Raw genomic sequence first — 20,635 nt, forward strand, 5'->3', positions numbered from 1 at the left:
ATCTTTTTTATATATACTTTTTAAATTTTAGAGAGAGAAAGGGAGAGGAATAGAGAGATAGAAACACCGATGAAAGAGAAACATCAATTGGCTGCCTCCTGCAATGTCCCCCACTGGGAAGAGAGAATTGAGCCCACAACCCGGGCATGTGCCCTGACTGGGAATCGAACCGGTGACCTCTTGGTTCATGGGGCGACGCTCAACCACTGAGCCACAACGGCTGGACTGGAAAGAATCTTTTTCACTCTCTGGCCCAGGTTGTTTTCGTGGACTCTGAGCTGGTTTTCAAGTCCGCATCATGTAAGAGAGGCTTCTGTCTGCTCTCAGACTCCCAACTCGGGCTGCCCACGACTTCCTGTGATGGTGATGGATGTGTCAGAGAAAGTCAAGTCATGGGGAAAGCATGAGCTCTCCTCTGTGCTTCCCAAGCAGGTCCCTGGGGCTGTTTTCTCTGGAATCAAGCTCAGTTATTTGGGGAAAAAAAAATCTCCAAAAAGCCATGCGGATTCTCTGTTCCCTGGTGAAGTAGTTTGTCCGGTTGTGTTTATAAAATGGATAGGCCTCATCTGAGAGAAGCTACCCATTGAGTGATGAGAACTGCCATCGGAATATAACTGGGCATTTTCTAGGCAAATGATAATCAACCATTTTCACATTGTTTAAAAGTGCTTGGCCGGTGATGAAGAAACCCTTTTACGTGTCTTGTATTACCTTATGCAGTGATTTTCAACCAGTGTGCCGCAAGAATTTTTAAAACATGCAGTACTTTCCCTGGCCAGTTAGCTGAGTGGATAGAGCATTGGCCTGAGTAGTGAAGGGTCCCGGGTTCGATTGCGGTCAAGGGCAGTACCTTGGTTGCAGGCTAGATCCCCAGCCTTCGTCTGGACACATGCGGGAGGCAATCAATGAATGTTTCTCTGTGTCTTTCCCCTGCCTTCCACTCTATCTAAAAACAAACAAACAAACAAACAAACAAAACCCACCAATGGAAAAATATCCTTGGGTAAAGATTTGAAGATTAGCAAACAAAACAAAATTGACCCCCCCAAAAAGAGCAATACTTGACTACTTAGCCAGAGGCACTGACCTCTTTTCCCTTAGCTGTCAAACAAAAAAATGACAAGAGCCAACACAACAATAGCCTTCTGGTGTGAATGAATCAAAAGTATACCTTTTTTTTTGTCAGATTGGCAAAACATAATTTGTGGAGTGCTGCAGAATTTTAGTAATTAGTTTATGTGTGCCATGAGATGAAACAGGTTGAAAATTGCTGCCTTACTGGTATTCCAACAGCACTATCTGGTAGGTATTATTAAACCCACTTAACAGATGAGGAAAATGAAGTTTAGGGAGACTTGGTTTTGTTCAAAGTCACATAATAATAGGGACTGAATCTGGGCACCTAAATCCAAGTCTTTTAATCCAGAATTCAGTGTTTTCAACATGAATACAGCCAAACCATGAAGTTGATTCAAATCCACATCCCAGCCCAGCTGGTGTGGCTCAGTGGTTGAGTGTCAACCTATGAACCAGGAGGTTATGGTTCAATTCCTGGGCAGGTCACATGCCCGGGTTGCAGGCTCAGTCCTCAGTAGGGGCCATGCAGGAGGCATCTGATCAATGATTCTTTCTCATCATTGATGTTTCTATCTCTCCCTCTCCCTTCCTCTTTCTCAAATCAATAAAAACATCTTTTTAAAAAAATTCACATCCCCCCATAAGCAGGAAAAATTCTGTGAGCATTTCTACGTCACTGATTTTGTGACTCATTGGCCCAACTTTTTTGCTAATATCATTTTTATTGTGGTTTAGTCATTTTCCTGACTCCTATATCGCATGCAGAACAAAAATGAAGTAGATAATGGGGCTGCTCATACAAAGTTTATATTCCAGAGAAACAATTCTAGCGAAAGAATAATGTTTTATGGTGTTTTTTGTTTGTTTGTTTGTTTGCTTAATAAAGAATAAAGTCACTCTAGGGCACCCTCTATTTTGATTTGCCATATTTTTCCATGTATAAGACGCTATTTTTTCTAAAATCATTAGACTGGAAATTGAGGGGCATCTTATACACAGCAGTCAGCAGAGAAGAGGAACTCATCTGATCCCCACAATCAACCACCAGGAGGTTTTGTAATTATCCCCACTTTTCAGAGGAGGAAAATGGTCAGAGAGATTAAATGACTTCACCAAAGTCACCCAGCTGGTCAGTGGCGGTATTGGGACCATGGTGATGCTATTCACCTCACAGGTGGCTCTGGCTCTGCTGGGCTTTGCCTCTCGTCTTTCAGGAGGGACCAGTAGTCTCTGGAGAGGTTGCTAAAGCTTGCAAAAACAGAGCCAGTCAACTAATGCTTTAGGGTTCCTGTCATCGGAGAGGGGAGAAGGTCTGGTGGCAGAAATCCCTGCTTTAGAATGTATCCACGGTGCATCTGGAAGCTGAAAGAAACTGGAGGACAAAGTAGGAAAGGAGATCAACAAATACCGTCACTACAAAACATTTCCTCTGACGGGCCTCCTCTCTTATCCTAGAGACCAGAAAGGAAGTAACTCCTCCCTTTAGAAAATAGGACTCCCAGAGCGGGGAGACACCCATGGCCTTGGCCCAAGGCTTGGGAAGGCCCAAGTGTAGCCTGTGTAGGAGTCCTATACTCTAGAGGTGGCCAATTAAGTGTTGAATGAATAGGGGAGAGAAGGAGGGAGGGAGGGGGGGTTGGGAGGAAGGGGGAAGGAGAGAGAGAGAGAGAGAGATATCAATGATGAGAGAGAGAGAGAGAGAGAGAGAGAGATTGGCAAATATTCTACTCTAAACAAATCATAAACTTCTGCCTTCTAAACAAGAACGATTTTGCTATAGAATTATAATAATTATAACTATAAACATTTAAGTTGTTTCTGTGTTCAAGACATAGCTATAAATCTTTCCATGCATTACCTCATTTCATTCTTTAATGTACATTCTTTTACTGTCTTCATGCAAATGAAGAAATTGAAGCACAGAGAGGTTACATGATTCCCCCCAGGTCAGACAGCTAGTGAGCGGTGAACTTGGAGGAAGCGTAAGGACTGAATTTAGAGAAACTGGGACTGGAATCTTGGCCCCATCATCTATTAGCTGTGTGGCCTTTTGCAAGTTACTTAAACTCCCTGAATCACATTTCCCTCATTGGAAAAACCAGGTTAATTGGGTGTACATCACAGGGTTGCTGTGAAAGTTGGACAAGTCTTAGAATTTTGAGTTTTCTGTACCTTGAAGGGATAGTCATTTGGACCAACCTTACTACTGAAAATAACTACGCATGCTGATTAATTTTTCTTCCCATCTTCATAAAAGCATCGAAGAGCTGATGAAATAATAAGAATAATAAAAGTCCAGTCCTAAATCTAAAAGAAAGCAAGAACCTCAAGAAGAAAGCAAAACCTCTTTTCTTCTGAAGGCATTTGTCAAGCTGGATCCTCTGATTTACAAATTTACCAAGCAGCTTTTGCATTTTTTATTTAATTAAAACAATTTTAATATATTTTTATTGATTTCAGAGAGGAAGGGAAAGGGAGAGAGAGATGGAAGCATCAATGAAGAGAGAGAACCATCGATCGCCCCCTACTTGGGACCAAGCCTGAAACCCAGGCACTTGCCCTGACTGGAAATCAACCATGACCTCCTGGTTCATAGGTCAATGCTCAACCACTGAACCACACCAGCCGAGCTATTTTTTAATTGTAATGCCTCCCATTAAGTGGTTTGAGGTGTATTTAAGGCACTTCTTTCTTGTGTTGCTTTGAGAGAAGGGACAAGGGAACAGAAATAGCAGGATGAGCAATGGAAAGAGGAGGCAGTGGGTTTCAACCTTGGTTCCCAAGAGGCAGCAAAGGAAAAAGGACACAAAGCGAATGAGAAACACAGAGAGTCATTGAAAGGAGAGGGAAATGCCTCAGGAAATGCGAGAGAAAGCGAAGGAGGAGGAGGAGGAAGTAGACAGAGACTGACAGTCTCAGGCACTGAAGGAAGTGGGATACTCCCAGTTGGAGATGAAGGTATTTTCCAGAAAGATGAAAGCCTGTCACTGCTGGAAACAGAAAGGAAGTTGGAAGCAAAAAGCATGATGGGGTAGGCACCCTGCTCTGCCATGGGCCTTGTGACAGATGCCAGCTGTGCCTTCTACATGGGCAGACACATGCTGCACAGCCTGGAAATAATCCCAACACAGATCCCTTAAAAAACACCGAGTGAACCCTGGCTGGTGTGGGCTCAGGGGTTGAGTGTTGACCCATGAACCTTGGAAGAGGTCATTGGTTCAATTCCCGGTCAGGGCACATGCCCGGATTGTGGGCTTGATCCCCAGTAGGGGGCATGCAGGAGGCAGCCAAATGATGTTTCTCTCTCATCAATGTTTCTATCTCTTTACCCCTCTCCCTTCCTTTCTCTAACATTAATAAAGACATATTTAAAACACACACACACAAGGTGATATTTGGAAGTGGATGTCCAACAGTTTACTAGGTGTTGAGGACTGAGCTAGGAGGAGTCCCTATAGACTCACGGGAAGTACGCCTTTGACCACAAAGGAGAAGGGTGTGGACTTATGTTGAGCAGCACAACAATGCTATGAAAGGCTTGCTATCTCGACTTTACAGGTGAACAAAGGGGTGGGGTGTCCAGTGACAAAGTATTATTCATTCATTCCCAAGGTCACAGTGTGAAGCTGAGATTCAAACCCCAGTCTTTCCATGCCCCAGCCTCACCGCTTACATCATCCCGGGCATTGTTTCCTTTTTGGAAATCCCACCTAGGGCCAAGTTCTTTCTATACTTTCTCTGAGCTATAATAGGATCCAGCCATGTGCTTAAGTGTCAGCGTGTCAGCATTTCAAAAACCTGCCACTTCCCCATGACCCAAACACCTAGAGCTAAAATTGAACTGGGTCTCAGAGCCCAAGCGTTTCTTTCCTTTTCTGATGCCACCAGGATGAGGTGAGAGAGGAAGTTCTGAGTGGGTAGAGTCCAGATTAGGAAATATATCCTTAGTGGGCACTTGGGCTTGCTCTCATATATCCTTTCCTTATACTCACGGCCTTGTTTAAGAAATATGACCCCCAAAGAAATAAAGAAGAAAAAAAAAGAAATATGACCCCAGCCTTAGCCAGTGGTTAGAGCATTGGCCCGTGGACTGAAGAGTAACTGAAAGGTACAGGGTTAGATTCGGATCAAGGGCACATACCTGGGTTGTAGGCTTGATCCCTGGTCCTGGTCAGGGGGTGTGTAGGAGGCAACCAATTGATGTGTCTCTCACATTGATGTTTCTCTCTCTCTCAAAAAAAAATCAATGGGAAAAAATGTCCGCTGGTAAGGATTAACAACAAAAAACAAACAAAAAATAAATAAATAAAAAATAAAAATAGCTATTTGGGGGAACGGAACTAACATTCATTGTGAACTTATGTATCAGCTGCGTTAATCTATATTATTTCACTTCCGGGAGGAATATATTATTACACTCACTTTATAGATGAGAAAACTGAGGTTCAGAGACTGGGATTTGAACCCAAGGACACTTGAATCTTAACTAGACCACATGCCAGGCTTTCAGAAGGACATCTGGAGATGAAAGGAGATAAAACCTTGAAGAAGCTAGCTTAGAACCAAATATGGAACAGAGTAAACTTTACATAAATGTTAACTACAGCTACTAACATTATTATTGTTGGGAGAACCATCTGTGAAACCACCTTTAAGAGAATCTCTGATAAGTTTGTTTCTCAACCACATCTGGCAAATCCACCCGTACCTGGAGGTGACATTATTCTGATAACACTGGCGAGTGATTTGGGCTTTGTAAGCTTCCCAGTGTCTCCATTCTTGGGGTGGGGGTGGGGGGGCGGGCAGGGCGTGGAGAGAAGGGCTGTCCTATGAGTTTCCAGAAGGCTGTTGACTTGTCCTTTCATAGTCAACAGCTGGAAGAACAGACACAGGGATTGTATGAGTTCAGGTTGCTGGTGGCAACTTGAAAAAAGCAAACTCAGGTCTTCCCTGTGATGGACAGAAAACAGCTATGGGTTAGAGATAAGAGACAGGAAGGCAGAGGCAGTTGGGAAAGGCTTGCCTGGAACTGTGCCCGCTTGAAATGTTCCTGAGGTTGGTGAAGAGGAAGAGGGGGAGCTCATTATTACAGAAGGCCAATCTCATTAAGTTAAGAACAGAAGGAAGGGCTTATATTGCAGGATTGTGGAATCAAGTTCCAATTTATGTCAGTTTTCCCCTTTAAAATATTCTCCATGTGGGCTACTAGTTTGCTATTCAACTTTTCAAGTGTTTAAAAAATAAGTTACATGCCCTAGCTGGTTTGGCTCAGTGGATAGAGCGTTGGCCTGCAGACAGAAGGGTCCTGGGTCTTGCTGAACTGACTGCTCCACCTCTCTGAGCTAGATGAGACCTTGCACTTACTTCTTTACCTATATTATAGCTCGTATCACCTTGAATTGATCTCTTTTCCTGTACAAAAAATATCTGGTGTCTGTCTGAGTCTCCTTTGGACAGGAGCACCTACCTGGCCTTCTGTCATTCATCCACATAGTGACGGAGTGCAGTCAGCGCTCAAGAATGAAGATTTGAACTGAGCTGCATCCAAAACAGAGTGAACCAATCTCTCAGCTAACCACTCAGATGTAGTTGGAATCACATGCTTAGAAAATAGCCCTGGTCAGAGTTGCTAAGTGGTTAGAGCATTGGCCTGCGCACCAAAGGGTCTTGGGTTCGATTCCTGGTCAACCAAAGAGTCGAGGGTTCAATTCCCAATCAAGTGCAGGTACCTTGATTGCGGGTTCTCTCTCTCTTTCTCTTCCCCTCCTTCCCTTCCTTCTACACTCTCTGAAAACCAATGGAAAAAAATACCCTCTGGTGTGGATTAACAAAAATAAGTAATAAGTAGTCAACCTTCACTTCCCCTTCCACCGCTCCCTTCCCCACCAACTATTCTCTCTAATTGCTGAATCCTGTTTTGAGAGATAAAAATGGTATCATGAGGGGTGAATCCAAAAATCTAAAAAGTGACAAAGATGACCTCTTGGGTGATGCATTTTCTCTTTCCTGGGAGGTAGACTTCCTGGGGTCTGTCTGATGTGTTGCCTCCAATCATTTCATGTTCCTTTAGATCAACAGCCAGAAATGGTAGGTGCTGCTCATGTGGACACAGGCCGCTCTAGCTCATCTTCCGCCAGCTCCCACGCCTGGTGCAGGCTATGGTACTCGGGTTTGAACTTCCCTGGCACATGTATAAAGCAGTGGGATCCAACTGGTAGCAGAAATTCCATGTTTATGCAGAACAACATCTGCAGATTTTATCTCCTGTACAGCCCAGTCATAGTCACACTTGGTATTTAAGGAATGAAGTGGAGCAACCACAGAAAGAGATAAAATGACAAGTCCTCTCTGCCCAGAGTCTCTGTAGCTGTTTCAAATATGAGTAGGCTTCATAATTATAAAAGGAAAAATAGGAAGATCGGGGGGGGGGGGGAGGGAAAGACAGAGATATGGACACTTATCTATCAGAACTAACGTATGTAACCAGTCCTGTGTTAGCTCTGGAGTAAAGGGAACACATTATTTAGAGCTACAAAGAAGTGACTCCTGGCTCTAGCACATACAAAATGATGTTAGCACTGCGACCTTGTTATAGTAACAAGAGACTGTAAACAACCCAATATCCAACAATAGCCCTGACCGATTTGGCTCAGTGGATAGAGCTTCGGCCTGCGGACTCAAGGATCCCACGATCGATTCCGGTCAAGGGCATGTACCTTGGTTGCGGGCACATCCCCAGTGGGGAGTGTGCAGGAGGCAGCTGATCGATGTTTCTCTCTCATCGATGTTTCTAACTCTCTATCTCTCTCCCTTCCCCTCCGTAAAAAATCAATAAAATATATTTTAAAAAATCCAACAATAGAGGACTGGTTAATTAAATTATGGTATGTCCACACAATAAAATACCGAATGAGGAAGCTCTTAATGTGCTGATATGGAAAGATCTACAAGATATCTTTTTTTAAAAAAATATGTTTTTATTGATTTCAGAGAGAGAAGGGGAGAGGAAGAGATAGAAACATCAATGATGAGAGAGAATCATTGACTGGCTGCCTCCTGCATGCCCCCTACTGGGGATTGAGCTCACAACCTAGGCATGTGCCCTGACTGTGAATAGAACCATGACCTCCTGGTCCATAGGTAGATGCTCAACCACTGAGCCACACCAGCCAGGCTACAAGATATCTTAAGGGAAAAAAGCAAGTCACAGAATAGTATGTAGGACAGTATGCCCTATTTTGTGTAAAAATGGAGGCAAAAAAAGTATATTGTTATTAAGTGGTAAATGCATAAAGAAATGATGGTGGATTCCTGCATATGTGGCAAAGGAGACGAGAGATGAAGGGAACTGGATATTTGGGGGGCTCAGGGGGGACAAGAGCCTTTTGAATTGTATACCTCCCTATGCCTTATGATTTTTGAAATATTACGGTATTACCTATTTATAAATACATCAAAGAAAGACGTGCCTTAGCTCTGCCACTTTGTTACCATCTGACCCTGAAAAATTACTTCACATCTTCCAGTCTCAGTTTCCACATCAGGGAAATGGGGTAGTTCTACCTGCTTGCCTGGCTTGTTAGGTCGAGGAACAACAGAACAGAGAGAGAGTACTAAGCTCAGTACCTGGAGAGGTGCTTAGAAATGCTGGGTGATTCCCTTTCCCTATGACAGTGCCAGGGCGGGACTGTGACCCGTCGGCTTAGAATTTCTTCAAGGAACATTTTAGGAACAACTTTCTCCTGCTTGCCTCGTCAAGACTTTACCTGGGTTTTCACTCTACCATGGAAAATGTCCAGGGACCTAAAGAGTTCAGTTGTGTACTGTCCAGTTTGCTCAGTGGTTGGAGCGTCAGTCCGCCTGTGGACTGAAGGGTCTCGGGGTTCCATTCCGGTCAAGGGCACGTACCTCCTTGGTTGCAGGCTTGATCCCCAGCCCTGGTCAGGGCCTGACCCGGAGGCAATCGATTTGTCTCTGTTACAGCGATGTTTCTCTCTCTCTGTCTCTCCCAATCCCTTTCACTCTCTAAAAATCAATGGAAAAATACCCTCAGTGAAGATTAATAAAACAAAAAAGGAAAAAGAGTTCAGTTGCCTCTGAACACTTCTCTATTAGGCTGGGCAGCCTCTGGAAACCTCTGCTACGTTTCCTCCCTGGGCCGATTTCTTCCAAATGAGCTCCTCTTGCAGCATCAACTCGGGCCCAGCCTCCTGGGGAGCAGTCGGCAGCCTCAGGCGCCTCCCTGTGAAGGAGGCGGCCTGACCGAGCTTTGAGCGCTTGGCAGCCTTCAGGTTCATTTTCTCTCCAGATCAGTTCTCTGGGCTGCAGAAGCCTCCCGTTATCAGGGAACCAAATCTTCTGCACCAGGGGCGGGCGGGAAGGGATCTGAGAGGTAAGGCGGGGCTCTCCGGGGCCACCCAGCACTGCACCCTCCCTTTGTGAAATACTTAGGGGCCGTGGGGTGCTCTGACTTCCAGACTAGTATTTGATCTCCGGCAAACCGATGCAGAGAGTCGCAAGCAGAAGGCGTGGATGTTATGAAAGAACACAGTGTTGGGGGGGATGGAGGGAGGGGGGTCGCAGGGGGAGGAGAGTGGGAGTGGAGGAGGGAGGAGATTGAACAAAGCCGGCTGCAAACCTGCGCAGGGAAGGACCAAGTGCGGCCTCTAGCGGCCTCTCCTAGGTCTGCTCTCCTGAGTCTTCACACATGGGGACTGTTCATCTTTTTTTAAAAAAATATTTTTTTATTTATTTCAGAGAGGAGGGGAGAGGGAGAGAGAGAGAGAAACATCAGTGATGAGAGAGAATCATTGATCGGCTGCCCCACGCTGGGAATGGAGCCCGCAACCCGGGCATGTGCCCTGACCGGGAATTGAACCATGACCTCCTGGTTCACAGGTTCTCGCTTAACCACTGAGCCACACCAGCTGGGCAGGGGACTGTTCATCTTAAACTAGGCCACGGCTCCGGAGCCGTGGGAAAGATGCTCAGGACTGCGTGACATTGTCCGTGGAAAACCTTCGCCGGGCAGAAGTGTGGCCTGTCCTGCAGACAAGTGTGTGTCAGGCTGTCCCTGCCCACCCCAGCTGCCCATGCGGCTTAGGCTGGGTTCCATGGTAAGCCCTGCTTCTTAGCACAAGAATGCATCCAGACCATCTCCTCCCCGCCCCCCGCCCCCCCCCCCTTCCTCAAGATCCTCAGTCCCACTTTCCCCTCCCTCAGCTCTGTCCCTTTCCTCCTCAGTAACCAGGGGCTACCTGCACACAATCTCAGGCAATGGTTTGCAGCACTGGTTGCTGCATTCCTTGAAGCTCTTCTTTGCACAGATTCTGGGGCCTCATATTGAATGAATGAATGAGTGAATGAATGAAATCAAACCAATTTGGCTAAGTTGAGAGTGGACCTGAAGTGGAACCTGCTCAATTCACCTCAACCTATTTTCTAGGTTATTTAAAAACACAGATTATTTTTTCTTTCACTGTTAAAAAATTCCGGTATTGTGGAATGCTATGTTGGAAATACTGATCAAATTAACATCACCGATTTCATAGGTCAGTCAGTATAAGTTTCATCTTTGTTCCCTATTGGGGAAAACAACACAACAAGCCAACTGGTGCGCACTCACTGGACACATGAAAGTGTTTTAGGAGCTAGCCACTACATTTCCACGAACCCAAGGTGGGTCCCTTTAGGACAATTAAAAGGATATGACATGGCATTAACTTTTTGCCCGTATTCCTTCAGATTTCTGTTTTCTCTATTACAAGCGACCATCCACAGAGGGTCATAAATCCCCCAGCGAAGTCATCTGTCAGCCCGTGTGATTAAGCTTTGCAGCTGTTTTGCAGCTGTTCACTTTGCAGTTTTATTTTGCCTTTTGGAAACCCTAGAGCAGTCCTTCTCAAACATGAATGTGTGTACACATCACTTGGGGATTGTTTTAAAATGCAGGTTTTGAGACAGGAGGTCTAGGGAGGTCTGAGACTCTACAGTTCTAAGGAGATGCAAGGTGGTGCCAATTCTGCTGCTTGGGACTCCGTAAGTAGACTGGTCAAGTTGTTAAAAAGTAGAAACAAAAGGCCCTGGCGGGTTTTTCTCAGTGGTTAGTGTGTCGGGCCATGGGCCAGAGGGTCACGGGTTCAATTCCCGGTCAAGGGCATGTTCCTTGTTGTAGGCTCATCCCCAGTAGGGAGCTGTGCAGGAAGCAGCCGATCAATAATTTTCTCTCATCATTGATGTTTCTATCCCTCTCCCCCTTCCTCTCTCTCTCCGAAATCAATAAAAACATATTTTTAAAAAATGTCTCCCGGTATTTCCAGATATCAACTTGGGAGCCAAAATTGCCCCTGGTTGAGAACCACTGATCTAGGATAAGGTATAATCTGTCAGTTCTACTGAACATCATCTACTTCCCTTCACATTATCTATCTGCCTTTTTGAAACTCATCTTATTTTTCCACTTTCCGTGGAATGTTTCTAAGTGGGATGCCACAAAATGAAATTTCTAAACAAGTGAAGCTAAGGCCTATGTGTTTGTACTCTGTGCCTATTCCAGCTGATTAGTTCAGGCTACTAGTTTTAAAAAGAGATACTAGTTTTAAAAAGATTCTGAGGACTTTACTAGCATTCGAGGAAAGAACATCATCAGCCGTGGGTGTGGGGTAAAGGGACCATTATGCTTGTCATGGGTTTGTCTTGTTTGAAACTATACATTCTCTTCTTTCCTCGCACCTCAAATATTTGCTTTGCTTTCAATGGGTCAGTAGCTGTGATAAAACGGAAAGCATGTTGGCCTTGGGATCTGAAGATTCAAATGGGAATCCCAGTTATGGCATTTACTAAATTTGACCTTGAATGAGTAGGTCATTTAATCTCTTCAGCTTGGAATATAGGCAATTTATTCCTAGCTGATAAGGTGGGTGTGAGGATTAAAGAAAGCAAATGAAGGTATCTAAGTAATTCCAGGTTTATAGGGAGTGCTGAGTAATGTATGTGTGTTTATACATCCTTTATTTATTTATTCATCAAATAAATAGGTGATACAAATTTAGAGCCAGGGAATATGATCCTATACTGCATGTTTGGAGAATTTCAGAAGATGAAAGTAGGATTCTGAAAGGGCTTGTCCAGAAGAAGAAAGGGAACAGCTGGGAGGATCAGGGCACATGCCCAGGTTGGGGGTTTGATCCCCAGTAGGGGGCGTGCAGGAGGTAGCTGATCAATGATTCTCTCTCATCATTGATGTTTCTATCTCTCTCCCTCTCCCTTCCTCTCTAAAATCAATAAAAAATATATTTAAAAGAGCAAATAAATAAACAATGGCATTTAAACATACAGAGGCAGAGAAGGGAAAAAGTAGCAACAATATACCCATTTTTTAATATTTTTATTGTTTTTTAAGAGAGAGAATCATGGAATTGTTGTTCCACTTATTTATGTATTCATTGGTTGTTTTTGTATGTTTTTGTATGTACCCATACCTTGGTGTATCAGGATGATGCTCTAACCAACTGAGCTACCCAGCCAGGGCAAAAAAACATCTATTATTAAAATTCTCAGAAGGAAAGGGGAACATACCATTACTATGCTGTCTTTTTTAAAAAGGCTATAAAAAAGAAACATTCAGAGGACAAAAATGTGTTTCCAGAAATTACAAGTTCAATAGAAGAAAAATAAATCATCGCCGAAACCGGTTTGGCTCAGTGGATGGAGCATCCGCCTGCGGACTGAGGGGTCCCAGGTTCAATTCCGGTCAAGGGCATGTACCTGGGTTTCACATGTGCCCTGACCAGGAATCGAACTGTGACTTTCTGATTCATAGGTTGACACTCAACCACTGAGCCGTGCTGGCCGGGCCACACTATCTTTTTTTATTTTTAAATATATTTTATTGATTTATAAAATATTTTTTAAAAAAGAAAAGAAAAATAAATCATCCATAGAGTAGAGTAAACATGATAGAAATGGAAACTAGAATAAAATATATAAGAAAATTAAAGGATCAGTTTCAGAAATCTAATGCCTAAGTAACTTGGGTTTCCATAAAGAGAAAAAACAAAGGGGGAAGAATCATCAAATAAATAATTTAAGAAGATTTCCCTGAATTGAAGGACATAAGTTGTTAGGTTGGAAGTTTCTGTGGAATGTAAAGCAAAATGGATAAAAACAAACTTACAACAAGGCACATACCGAGAAATTCCAGAACAATGGTAACAAATAGAAGTTTCTACAAGCTTCCAAATAGAAAAATAAAAAATAAAAAAGGTAAATAAAAAGGATTGGAGGCCATGATTGGGTAGCTCAGTTGGTTAGAGCGTCATCCCCATACACCAAGGCTGTGGGTTCGATCCCCGGTCAGGGCACAGACAAGAATCAACCAATGAATGCATAAATGAGTGGAACAACAAATGCATATCTCTCTCTCAGATCAAGAAATAAATTTATTTTTAAAGGATTGGAAACAAAAATGGTTTTCAACTTTTCAATAGCAACACTGAAAGCAAGAAAATAATAATAGATCAATACCATCAAAATTCTGAAGGAACATTATTTCCATTTTAGAATTCTATACCCCAACTATCATTTAAGTTTGGGAGTTGAAAAACGACATTTCCAGGTATGAACAACTTCAAAACCTTTGTGTCTCACACAACCTTTTTCCAGAAGCTCATCTCAAGTAGGATGTCCTCCACCCAAAAGGAGAGAACAAATCAAGAAAGACATGGAACACAAGCATTAGGAGATCCGGTCAGAAAAAAATGAGGAGTCCTGGGGAAGATGGAACAAGAAGATTCCAGAGTGGTAGCTGTGCTTGCACAATGGGCAACTGTACAGATTGGAGGAGTGAACTTGAGAGATGAATTGAATGCTGCCATCAGCAAGTTCCCTCTTGCCATTTACTTTTCTTTTACCCTGAGAACAGCATGTCTGAGTTTCATACTATTGTCTTTTTAAAAAATTAAGTATATTTTTATGGATTTCAGAGAGGAAGGGAGAGGGAGAGAAAGATAGAAACATCAAGGGTGAGAGAGAATCATCCATCGGCTGCCTCCTGCACTCCCTGCACTAGGGAATCAAGTCCACAACCCGGGCATGTGCCCTGGAGACTTCATCTAAAAGAGACGATACTGCTTATTCTTTTCATGGTTAAGGGTGCTTATTCCTGAGTTTTTAGGAATGAAGTAATAATCATTTAGGGATAAATACATCGGTACTACATTTAAAAAAATATATATATTTTTTATTGATTTCAGGAGGAAGGGAGAGGGAGAGATAAAAACATCAATGATAAGAGAGATTCATTGATTGGTTGCTTCCTACATGCCCCCTACTGGGGGTCTAGCCTGCAACCCAGGCATGTGCCCGGACCTGGAATCCAACCATGACCTCCTGGTTCATAAGTCCAAGCTCAACCACTGAGCCACACCGGCCAGCTGTCATATGTTTTTTGAGGATGAACATTTGCTCACTGTACACTCTGTGGTTATCTTCAGTGGGAGAGTGTGCTGCCAGGGCTCAGATTATTAGTGTTCAAGAGCTATGTTCTAATTATTTATATCTTTTTGACGTAGCTTGCACTGCTACTTAGATATGCTGAGGATATTTCACCACACAGATTGTTCTGTTTATACTTACTCCTGAAAGCTAGCAATGAATCATGGGTTTCAAAGCAGAAAATACTCAAGGGTCCATTTAGAATACCGATGTCCCGGGCCTGGTCCACACTGCGGGTCTGCCTGATGCGCCAACTATGGCAATCTGTGTGTTTCCGAGGACTCGCTGACATGACCTGGCTCTACCGTCTTCACCAGCCGGGGTGGAAGTTGAAGCTAGACTGTGACTCAGAGGCTCTGGTCAGCTTTTCTTTTCTTGGGAGACTTCATCTAAAAGAGACGATACTGCTTATTCTTTTCATGGTTAAGGGTGCTTATTCCTGAGTTTTTAGGAATGAAGTAATAATCATTTAGGGATAAATACATCGGTACTACATTTAAAAAAATATATATATTGGTGATATTACTTAAAATACAGCCCAGGTGAATATACAGTCTCTTTCTTTTTTTTAACAGAGAGGGAGAGGGAGAGATAGAAATTTCAATGATGAGAAAGAACCATTGATTAGCTACCTCTTGTATGCCCCACACTAGGGATTGAGTCCGCAACCCGAGCATATTCCCTGCCCAGGAATCGAACTGTGGCCTCCTGGTTCATAGGTTGACGTTCAGCCACTGAGCCATGCCAGCTGGTCTCGAATACAATTTTCTAAATAAAAATGGACCTAAAGTCCAGCAGATGGGGATCCTGGAGAGGGTGCCTGAGTTATTTTGAGCCGAAGGTGATAGAGCTAAGGTAGAATTATCTGACTGGGAGAGGAAAAAATTCCCAATTACTTAGATAATACATTCTCCTAGGAAGCTTTCTTCCTGACTTGTAGGAACCTGTTCCTCAGGAGTTGAGTCACGGGAAACATCAAGAACTATGTGTTTCTTCTTTACCAACTGTTGGGCTGTACTCCATTCTCTCTGCCTTAATTCAGATATTAAGCAGGATGTGGAACTGACCCATTTCTCTATACTTAGTCAGGACTCTTTACGTTGCAAGGGGCAGAAGCCCCGTTCACAGACTTAAACACACAAAGATGAATAGGCTCACTTAACTGCACGGCATAGGAGGATATTCAGGGACAGCTGGATCTAAACGCTCCTCTCTCATAGGCTGCTTCCTGCACGCCCCCAACTGGGATGGAGCCCGAAACCCAGATGTGTGCCCGAAACCTGGAATTGAATAGTGACCTCCTGGTTCTTAGCAAAGATGAATAGGCTCACTTAACAGCACGGCATAGGAGGATATTCAGGGACAGCTGGATCTAAACGCTCCTCTCATAGGCTGCTTCCTGCACGCCCCCTACTGGGATCCAGCCCGAAACCCAGACGTGTGCCCTGACCTGGAATTGAATAGTGACCTCCTTCTAAAAGTCAATAAAAAAAATGTTAAAAACAAACAAAAGAGTGATTTTGGAGCTAAGGTGTTTATTCCAAAGTCTCTCCCTCATTAAAGGGTAGACACATCTCTGACCTCGCTTTTCTCCTTCTCAGTTGGGGGGTGGGGTATGTTGTTCTTGGTCACTGCACAATAGACAAGATGTACTTTGGAGAGGTGCTGGCTGCCTTCAAATCCCTTACTAACTCTGACTTTGTCAGATACCACTTTGCCTCTCTGGGCAACCCTCCTACATGGCACGGTCTACATAAACGTCTCCGGACAGTGCCTGGCACGTAGTGAACCCTTTTTTGAATTTTTTGCTGCCATTCTTGTTATTTTAAGAGCTCTGGAAGCACAAGTCCACGGGCCTGTTTAACTTCTGGTTGAGATGGAAGCTGGGAGGGCGGAGGGCAGATACCTGAAGCTAAGCCGCCTACTGAACAAAGAATAAACGAAATAGAGGGGAAGAAACTCAAGTCCCTTTCTCTTCAGAAAGCTATCAAACCACGCTCTATGGCTGACTCTGGGCCCGGGGATGGCCGGAGGTCAAAGGAGCCCTTCTGTACAGTGACATTTCCGAGCACAGGGCTGAGTTATAAAACTCTTGAATGGAAGGTTTCGGCACTTGGCTTGGGATGGAACGACAAGGTTTTTATAGAGGCGATTCATGGAACTGCTTATGCTGGTGGAGAATCCAGACTGGGATGACTCACTTGTCTCTTTATTGCTTTGGACCAAGAACTGTTGTTTCTTTCTCAGTCCATCTGTGGGAGCTGAGCTACAGCCGCGGGTCAAGATGACTCTTCCAGAAAGACACTGCGGCCTCAGTGAGTGTGAACACGAATGTCCCTTTGTCGGGCTCTGGGTCAAGCGCCCTGGGCAAGCAGAATAAGGATTTTATTTTTCACCAGGGGATAGAGTTTCTTTTGGAAGCTGGCAGTATTCTTAATGCTTCTTTATTTATTTTTAAATATGTTTTAATTGATTTTTTAGAGAGAGAGGAAGGGAGAGGGATAGAGTGATAGAAATATCCATGATGAGAGGAACATCATCGATTGGCTGCTTCCTGCACACACCGTATTGGGAGTCCAGCCCGCAACCCAGGCATGTGCTCTGACCGGGTGGCTCAGTCAACTACAGCATCATCCTGTACAGCAAAAGGTTGTGGGTTTGATTCCCAGTTGGGCACATACCCAGGTTTCCAGTTCAGATCCCCAGTCAGGTTGGGATGTGTACAGGAGGCAACCAATCAATATTTCTCTCTTCCGGTCTCTGTCTCTCTAAAAATCAATAAACACACCCAAACCTCCCCCACACACCCCCTCACATTTTTTTTTAAAGAAAGAAAGTAGAAATCAGTGTGTCTGGGTGGAACTAGGGTCAGCAGAAGGGGTCATTTGGAGTCTGGTTTGCCTGAGGTCCTGCTAGGCCTTCTGGGAAAAACTGAAAAGAGAAGTTTTGGACTGGAGATAAGACCCAGTGCTGGCAGACTTCAGAGACAGCTCCCAATGTTCCCCACCTCCTGGCACCTGCTCCTTTGTGATAGCTCCTCCTCTTACGTCTGGGCTAAGACTAGTGACCTGCTTCTCATGAATGACTGTGACAAAAGTTATGGGATGTCACTTCCATGTTTATGTTACAAAAGACTGTGACTTCTACCTTGCTAGGACTCTCTCACTTGCTGAGGATGAACTTGAGGTAAATAAGACTAGAGGAATTTTTTCGGAGATACTTGAACTCGACTTGGGTGGATACAGTGGAGCTGCAGAGATGGGGCCATTAACAGAAAAGTTGGCATAAAGCAGGCAACCGGAAGCTGGCATCCCGTCAGGTTCAGGTGATGCTGCCATTATAGGACAGCTCTGCAGAATGCAAAGTGTCATTCCTTGTTTGGTTTAGCCAGACTGTGAACTCTCTGGGAGAAAAAAACATAGTATTTTTGGTACAGTAGTTATCCGGATGACTTTTCAGACCACCTTTGTTAGGCAAGTTCAATATCGATTGTGAAGTCAAGACCCGGAGCTATTATCAGACTGCACATTGAGGGGTGAACGCTTCAGCCGAGTTCACTGCCTACTGAAAAGCCCAGGCTGTTTTTTTCTTGGCTCCATTCTCTGCTGCCATCTGCTGGGACAAGGATATCATAGCGTCCCAAAGCAAGATAACCAGCGAAGGCAAGCTGAAACAGCGGGCAATTTACAACTTAAGTGGAGAAACAAGTGTTACATCCATACTACCTTCCATTTTGAGCTCATCAGTATTTTCCAAAGACAAAATATCCTTCTATTTTTTTTCATGCAGACTATCTTAAATATATGTGTTCCCTTGGAAATTTTGTAAGCCCATGAAAACAATCATTATTATTATTTCAAAAAATATTTTTATTGATTTCAGAGAGAGGGTGAGAGAGATAGAAACATCAATAATGAGAGAGAATCATCGAGCAGCTGCCTCCTGCATGTCCCCCACTGGGGATTGAGTCTGCAACCCAGGCATGTGCCCTTGACCAGGATCGAACCTGGGAGCCTTCAGTCCGCAGGCCAACGCTCTATCCGCTGAGCCAAACCAGCTAGGTCAACAACCATTATTATTATTACTAGTTTTCATATGAGGAAACAGAAGCACAGAGATTTAAATTATATGCCAACTTCAGCCCAGCCGGTGTGGCTCAGTGGTTGAGCATCGACCTATGAACCAGGGGGTCATGGTTTGATTTCCAGTCAAGGCACATGCCCAGGTTGCAAGTTCTATTCCCAGTAGGGGGCGTGCAGGAGGCAGCCACTCGATGATTCTCTCTCATCATTGATGTTTTGTCTCTCCCTCTCCTTCTATGAAATTGATAAAAAAATATATTTTTAAAAAGCCAACTTCAAACAGTAAGTAAGTGACTGAGTTAGGAACTGAAGTCTCCTTTACTCCTAGTTTCACACTTTTCTCAGTAAACATGTTAAAATAAGAAAAAGCTTGAGGGGGGTTGAGTGAAACTGCTCATCTGTAGCACTGACAGGGCAGGTCTAGCACAGAGGTGGAGAGGGCTGTACCTCCTCCAGGTTCAACACTTAAAATTCAGTGTGTTGTGTGAAGGTGAGGGTGTATGTAGCAGCACGAACAATTCTGCATACAGATAGTATACCGACACATATCTCCTTGTCAAATTCTTTTGAAGGGAAAAAAATCCTCATGGATTGTAAAGAACATTGAATGTAATATATGTCTCTAAATGTTAGTAGTATAATTAAATACTCTGGTGTAGGATGAAGCTGCATCCCTAAAACTCTGCTATTGGAATTTTCATTGATTTCAGAGAGGAAGGGAGAGAGACAGAAACATCAATAATGAGAGAGAATCATTGATCAGCCACCTCCTGCATGCTCCCCACCAGGGATCGTGCTCACAACCTGCGCACGTGCCCTGACCAGAAGTGAACCTCGACCTCCCCATTCATAGGCCAATGCTCCACCACTAAGCCACACTGACAGGCCTACTGGTGCATTTTTTAAATTAGTTCTTCCATTTGGAGAACAAATTGGATCATAAAGTTGAAGACACAGGCATCTATGACACAGCAATTCCATCAGTACCATCTATTAAGATTTGTTTCCCAGTCAGCAAAGCCAGAAAACCAAGTAGTGCAAACAACTGCATATATAAATGACTCCCAGTGGTTTCATTTTCCAACAAGAGGACAGCTGAAGAGCAGAAAGAAAACTGACAAAGTTCCTATGAGAGAGAAATCAATCTTTTTCGAATGCTGCTGTCACTAGTTGAAAAGGTACATTGGCAGCAAGTTGCTCAATGACGGAGACCATCATGCTATTTGCCTCAGACATTTTCAGAATAAGCCTATCTGAGAGTCAGAATTTGAACAGGTAAAGATAGCTGTGCAAAGAGGAATCAATGAAGTATTATTATCTCAAGTAGTTCTTCTAGGTAGATGGGAAAATACATGAGAAGGAATCTAATTTTTACAGGAACATTTTAACTAGTGTTTTGTTTTTTTTTATTAATAGAAGTATTGATACAGGAAACATTGTAGAATTTATCTGTTGTAGGTAAGTGGAGATTTATATACAATAATTTGCTTTACTGATAAACTATTCCGGTAACATGATAAGAGCACGAGTCATCACCATAGTGACATATGTACAAAAACCCAACTCTAATCTCTCTATATGTAGATAACAATTGTAATGGTTGTTAAGGGTATATAGAGAGCTCTCTAATATTATTCCACACATATATTTATGAGGTAGGATACACCTTTGCGATATTATTCTAGGCACTTTTCCCCATTGCAAATCTTGTCCTCTATGGCGGGTCATTTGTCACCCCCCCCACCCCTATTTACTTAATCAATTCTTTTTAAAAAAAATATATTTTATTGATTTTTTACAGAGAGGAAGGGAGAGGAATAGAGAGTTAGAAACATCGATGAGAGAGAAGCATCGATCAGCTGCCTCCTGCACACCCCCTACTGGGGATGTGCCTGCAACCAAGGTATATATCCTTGACCAGAATCGAACCTGGGACCCTTCAGTCCGCATGCCGATGCTCTATCCAGTGAGCCAAACCGGTT

The sequence above is a fragment of the Myotis davidii genome, unplaced genomic scaffold (genome assembly GCF_000327345.1).
Source record: "Myotis davidii unplaced genomic scaffold, ASM32734v1 scaffold164, whole genome shotgun sequence".
NCBI lineage: Eukaryota > Metazoa > Chordata > Mammalia > Chiroptera > Vespertilionidae > Myotis > Myotis davidii.